The sequence below is a fragment of the Cryptomeria japonica genome, chromosome 7 (genome assembly GCF_030272615.1).
Source record: "Cryptomeria japonica chromosome 7, Sugi_1.0, whole genome shotgun sequence".
NCBI lineage: Eukaryota > Viridiplantae > Streptophyta > Pinopsida > Cupressales > Cupressaceae > Cryptomeria > Cryptomeria japonica.
In genome coordinates, this window is record NC_081411.1 from 574,438,422 (window position 1) to 574,445,803 (window position 7,382).

Consider the following 7,382-nt stretch of genomic DNA (forward strand, 5'->3'; position numbering starts at 1 on the left):
TAATTTTGATGGGGTGGCCAAGGGGAACCGGGGCTGACTAGGTGTGGGGGAATGATAAGAAATGAAGTTGGCTATTATATTGCGGTGGTGGTGCTCCCCATGGGATCTTAGACCAACCACTTAGCTAAGGCCATGGAATCTTACCAAGCTCTTACCCTCGCTAAAACTATGGGTTATAAAAATGTTTGGCTCGAGGGAGATTCAAATAACATCACAAGATATCTTAAAGGTCTTTCCACCCCAATGACCATATTATAGACTATCAAAAATATTATATCATTAAGAAAGGAGATAATTAACTCCTTTGAGCGGTGTGTTATTTCACATGGTTATAGAGAGATAATCAACTCCTTTGGGCTATCAACATGGATGTTTGAGCCAATTAAATAATCTGCTAGAGAGGTGACTTGGATCTTCCTAATGATACCCATGCCATCCTCTTTCATGAAAGATTGCATGGAAAAGAGCGAGTGACAAGTGATGATAACAACGTACTTTTCAATGAAAGTGGCTATAACGAATTGTAAAGGGTGGCCCTTGAAGGACAAGATGGAATTTAATGCGAACAAGACTTTGCACACTTTCTAGGTGTCCATTTCTTTTTTGAGGGTTTTTATTCTCTATATTTTGGCCCCTATTTTTGTTTTGTTTTGTGTTGTGAAGGGTGGGAGAAACTCTGTTGTGGCTGTAATGGGAGTCAATAGGAAGAGAATTGAACTGCTTACCTGTGATGAATGGAAGAAGAAGCCAGAAGTGTGGGCTATTGTGGAAGCTGCTAAAATGACGTAGTATATGGAGCGAATTCTTGGAAAAAATCAAACTGCTACCAGGTTATTCAAGAAGAATTGGAAGGAGGGTAGAATCACCATAGGTGGAAGGAAGGTGTAAATTGATGAAGGAATGATTGTTGAAGTTACTAGGATGCCAATGGAGGGCATAAAATTCTATAGGGATAGAAAGCTCACAGAGGCGTCTATTAAGCGGTTCCTGAAAGAAGACTCTAAGAAAGCCAAATTGGTGAAATCCAACAAGACCTATTATTCGCTGAAGGTGATTAAAAAGGTATGGAGATGGATTTTTTTGGTTGTGATGCAATATGTCACTCTTGATGGTAGATAATCTTGTGTTTATGGCTACCATTTTGTGCTCTTGAATCACTTTAACCACAAAGATATGGTGTCAATCCATTTCTACCTATATTGTTACTTGAACACCAATATAAAGGATTTTAGGGCTAACACAGATATAAATCCGCCCATGCATGAAGGGTTAATCTTGCTTTTATAGAATCATGTTAAGGACACCTTTGTTTAGTACTCTATCATTGAGTTTTTGATCTCGAAAGATGAGTCAGAGAACTTAGATGATATTGAAGATGAGGGGTCAGATATGGAGCTGGAAGGTGATTTTGATATGGATAACCCCGCTAAGGGAATATAAAAGGGGAAGGATAAAGATATGGCTTCTAGGTCTGGTAGAAAGACTTCCGACAAAGGGGTTAAGGAAAATAAGAAAAAGGCATAGGAGGAGGATAGCTGGTTTGAAGAAGATGATGAGGATGATGATGGTATGGAGATTGAAAGTGAAAATGCCACCCCACTGCCTAAGAAGAAAACTAAGTGCAATCCAGTTATCAATGATATCAACTTGGATAGGGAGGTTGGTACCACCAAGTCCCCTCTTCCTCCTTTGGATCCTAATAGATAGATTTGTGGTGTCAAAAAAAAGGGAAAGAATGTGGCAAAAGGGGAGACTCTGCCTCCTATACACAGAGTCACAATTGTTGATGTGGAAACCCTGGAGAATAATGTTAATTTTTTAGACTTCAATAAAGATAGTAGTAATTCTCCCATAGCTATGCTTCACACTGCAAAGAATGGGGTGAAGTAGTTTTATAAGGTTATAAAATGGGTCTACTCAGAGATTGAAAGTTTTAAGTCTAAACAAGAGGCCTCTTCAAAGAAAATGGACATTCTGCAAGCTGTTGGGATGGGTAGTTCTTTGCCTATTAATTTGATGGAATTAACTAAAGCCTTCAACGATGCAGAGGCTATTACTGAGGCTTATCGTTCCAAATTCAAGGATGTGGAGGCTAGGTTCAATGAGATGAAAAAGAGGGTTTACAGTCATGAGGAAACCCTGAAGAAGATCAGAGAGAAAAGTCACAAAATTTTGAAAGCTTCAGTTGATAATTTTAGAGTGCTGATTAGTAAACTGGAACAAATCCAACTAGAAAATAATATGATTGATATTTCTGAGGACAAAGACTTGATCCGTAAAGGTGTGGCTATTGGACATGGCAAAAGAATCTAGGTGAATACGAGGAAGATGGCTCAACAAGCTAAGGAACTGGATGATCTCAAGTGTGTTGATGCCTCTATGGTTCAGCTGGAGAAAAAGGTTGTGGATCTTCTTAAGATTTTCTCTCAGTTATGTTGTCTTGTGTTCTTGGTCATCTCTTTGGTGTCGTTGTGTTGTCCTTTTGTTACTTTTGGTTCTCTTGCTGGATTTTTGTTTTTGCTCACTGTTTCTGTTTGTTGTTATGTTCTTTCTAGATGGGCCTTTCTTGTTTTATCTCTTTTATAATCTGTTATAAAGGGTTTTTAGGCTACTTCAAAACTTGTTTTTCACGTAATAAAAAAAATATATCTCTTCCACTCATTCCATTTAACTAAGTGATTTATTTTAGATTGCATAGATTAATTAAAATGAAAAAAAATACTAATAATTCTTTTTAGTATGAAGATGAGTATCAATAGAGTCTTATAGTTTTAATTTAAAAATTATATTTACAAATGACAATAAAATAAATAATAATATTTTTAATTAATAATATCTCTTAACTAAATTTAATGGGAATCTTCCATTTTATGAAATGCCAAAAGAAAGAGTTATTTTTTTTTAATAATAATCTATATATTTTATAAGTTAAAAATAATTATACATTTAAAAGATTATAAATAAAACTTAATTCTCTAACAAAATACAACAATTATAATTTACTTCTCTAATCAAATAAAGAAATAACAATCATATTATTAGAAACCTTTCATACACATAGAACTTCTCAACCATTAAGAGGCATAAATTTTAGAGCATGAGTCTTTGGTACAGCTTGACAATTATATAAACTAAACTATGACAAATACTTTTGGAAGACCAATGGTATGTTGAGGAAGATGGATGCGAGAAGTCAATTATATGATTTGAACTTTTAAGTAACAAGGAAGGCTTAGTCCTTACCTTAGGTTATGAAACTTGTCACTTGTTAAACCAGTCATTATGTCCTCTATCATTTTTTATGTGATGTTCTTACTATAAACTATTCATCATCCAACGAGCTATTATACATCTTTATTTTCTGAGATAAGATTTGTTTCATATTTTTAGTATTTTTGACCGAGGCGGAGGTAATCCATTTCATTTTATCTTGCTTGTGTATTTTTTTTTTCAAAATGGAAATTTGAAAGAAGGTGATAAAATTAAAGACCATAAACTAATTACTACTTAGATTGGTCCGTAAAATGCCTGAAGTTGGTTAAGACTATACATTTCGCTACCTGTGTGGGGCACAATACACAATCAATTGTGTGTATCTTTTAAATAGTAATTTCTAAAAAATCTATATTAATTATAAAAATAGATTTGAACTATCGTGTAAGAGGGAAGGTATCTATTAAAACAAGAGCTGCAGAGCAGCAAAGTTCCTGCCAGAGGCCACAAAAATAGTTTTGCTATTGTTATGTGATCTATTTGTGTATAATTGATATTGTGTGATATGTTTGTGTGATATGTTTGTGTATAATAGAAATAGCATACTGTGTCATTATGCCTGCCAATAAATAATCAATATGCATTAGTTGTAGATGTGTGGTGTTGCGGGATTGCATAAGAAATTTCAATATAAGATTATGGAAGCTAAGGATGAGAACCACTTCGGAGGCATTAATAACTGTGCAGATATTGAAATTTTATGCTTGAGAAACTAAATACATGTAGAGGTTACTCTATACGAGGAAAAATGAATGTAGCTGGCTCTGATGTATTTATATATTAGAGCTATTGTTATATATGTTTTTTGGGTAACTCCAAAAGTCATTCGAGAACCAACACATTTGCTTCCATTAATAATTTATGCACTAGCTCTGTCTATAGTATCGATCGACAGAATTGCAAGCTTTTTGGAGATGGAAGAGGTTCAATGTAAAATAGTAGAAAGAACATAAAAGAGGCCAAACAAAGAAATAATTGACATTTGCGCCAATCAAATAAGAAATAATTGACATTTGCGCCAATCAAATAATTTCAAAGACAATTTTAATTGATAGAAAAAATCAAATATCATTTTTAATGCATACTAAATTGTAATTTATCTTTAGTATTATTTTTCCTAATTTTTTTTCTAGCCGCTACAAGAGCAAGAGAATCCTAAACATTCTTTGTAACGCCTTCTCAAAATTTTTAGCAATTTTAGCTTATACCATGAAACCCCACTTTTTGCCTGCCAGAGGTAGAACTAGTGAAACGTATTCCTGGGTTACTTACGAATCATACATATTCCTATCATAGGTAGATTCAGTGAAATAGGAAACCTAAAATTAAAGTTCTATGCATAGTTGAAAAACTAAGACTCGGCAAGCCCTAAAATTTTTAAAAACTGGAAACTTGCAAAAACTCAGAAAAAACTTGGCAATAATTCGGTAACTTTATCGAACATTTGAAAATACAATCATATAATCATATTACATTTTAACTAGTTATTCAGTCATGTAATAATATTACATTTTTATTCGTGCTCAAAAACCATATGAAACCATATGAAAACCTTGGCACATCTTGTCTCATGGCCAAAAAAATAGAAGTTGCTAATCAAATTTGTAATTCTTGACAATTTTTTCTCAAGAAATAGGGTTTAATCCACGAGATTTAGTGAGTATTTCCTCAAAAACGTTGCGTGTTTTTATAGAAACTCGGAGCCGAGTTTAATGGCGAGTGGCTCGGCTAGGATTTTGACCCGTGAGTACTCGCGAGTTTTCGAAAAACCCGTAGAGTTTTTCATCTATGGTTCTATTGATGGGGCCATCACCACCATTTCCATGCTCCCAAGAAACTTAATTTTGAAATTGCAATTTAGAAAAAATTCCTCAATGCTGCTAAAGAGGTAGATTAAAAGTCTGAAGAACAAGCTGAATTGAAAAAATATTCCTTCAATTTTCCTCCAAAAAGAGTTCCACGTAGTATCACCATATCAAAAAATTTCTAGTAAGGCTAATTGATGCCTTTTTCTACACCAGATAAGCCTGAAAGGAATAATGTTGGAGAATTTTCTAGTTTTGTTGGATACTCCTATATATACACTAAGGATATTTGAGATATTTACTGTTAAGAATTCATAGCTTTTCATGGTCCAAGTTCAATCCAATTGGAAATGTTTTTCTTGTTATTATTAATCCATCTAACGACGGTTGTGATGATTTGTGGGTGAGGGAAAATAGGATTTTATTTAAAATAAAAATTCATTTATTTCAACTTGTGGTTGCAACTGGGGGGATTTAATGATTTAAATAAATGTTTTATTTAGTTTATTTAAAAGAAGAAAGGGGATTAAATTGAATAAATAATATTTATTCATTTAATTGAGTGTGAATTTGGTTTAATTAATTAATTAAAATAAATTCAATAATTTATTTAATTAATAGGAGAATGTTTGAAGATGAATTAATTAAATAATAATTTAATTAACTGATGGCTTAGTGGATTTTTAATCAAATAAATAGCAAATATTAATTAAGCTGGACAGATTTATGTGACTACAGTGATCACTTAAAGGACTCAATAAGATGAGTGAAAAGACCATATGATTATAAAAAGAGATAATTGAGACCAAAGTTGCACTTTGCTGAGGACTAATCCCTGCAAAAAGAAACATAGAAAAGAGTCAAATTTAGAACAAATATGCAAAATATCATATGTATTAGGTTATGGCTTTGCAGTTCAGTGCGTAAGAGAAGATTTCGAAGGCAATTACTTGTATATTGAATTTTTTGGCTCTTTGGAGGAAAATTTGAAGTATATTTTACATCTACGGTTCACATAAAATAATATGATTGCATACCATTAAGTGATAGCATTGGTTTGAGGGGATACTTTAACTCCTATTTGAGAAGGGATATTTTTTATTATTTTTTAATACCTGTAAGAAATGTACATCGAGAGACGGAGAAGAATAGATAACGTCAAATTCCTTAGCATTTACAAGGAAGTGCCAAATTTCATAACCGAGCAAACAAAATCAGCTAAAATTTCAAATGCCAAATCTTTTAATTCTGAATTCATCAAGTGACACTACATATAACATACTAAATCTAAATCATGCATTCTCCATTTTTAGAAGACAAAAAAGAAACAAAAATAAGAAATCTAATCATTTAATTCCTCAACATTTTCTCAAAAATGTTATTAAAAACAACTAAAATTCTCAAAATTGAAAATTCTCCACTATGACCAACAAAACAAACGAAGTGGATAAGGCCAACCATATTTCATCGAAATTTATCAAACACCATTGAAGTTTCCAAACGAATTCCAAATGAGCCAAAAAAAAAAAATGCATTACAAACATAGGGAAACTTTACCTAACTATACAGACCCTAATACAATGTAAAAAATTGCTTTATGTAATTATTTGAAATAGAGCATTAAAAACCAATTGAATAATCGATAAAAAACAAACCAATAGAGTAAAGATAAGATAAAGCCAAGCTTACCTTTGAAGCAGAGATTTCACTTAACTTAGCAGATCAAGCGAGGTATTTGCCGGCAGTTCCACAAATCCAGTTTAGCTCAAACCCTTGCTTTAGCTCAAGCCCTTATCGAATACAGATCTGAACGGGCTTGCAATTCTTTTGGAAGCGGTTTTCATGGAAAATATGAGATTGTGTAGAAAAATATCAAATTTGTATAAAAAATATTATTTTAATTGGAATTGTACATAATATATGAATAATGAGGAGTTGCTGTAGAATTTTGAACCTGACCTATCCTCTGTGAACCAACTGATTAGCAAACAATAATAGCAAAAAGAAGAAAAACACCAATATCTTTATTGAAGCTTAATTAAAAAATTACATAGAGGCTGTATATATAAAGAATTTGCAGTCTAGAAGAATAAATAATAACTGCAGTTCTAAATATATTCCTAGCTTTGCATGGAAAGCTACTAAGGCTCTCAAACTAAAAAAAGCAAACTACTCCCTAATTTAAGAATACAATAAGTGCATGCACAACATGCTTTATTTACTAAAAACAAACTCATGCAAAAAGCAAAACTAAAAATAGTCCTAAGGATTCATGCATGTTGGAGTACATGCTTTATTTGCATG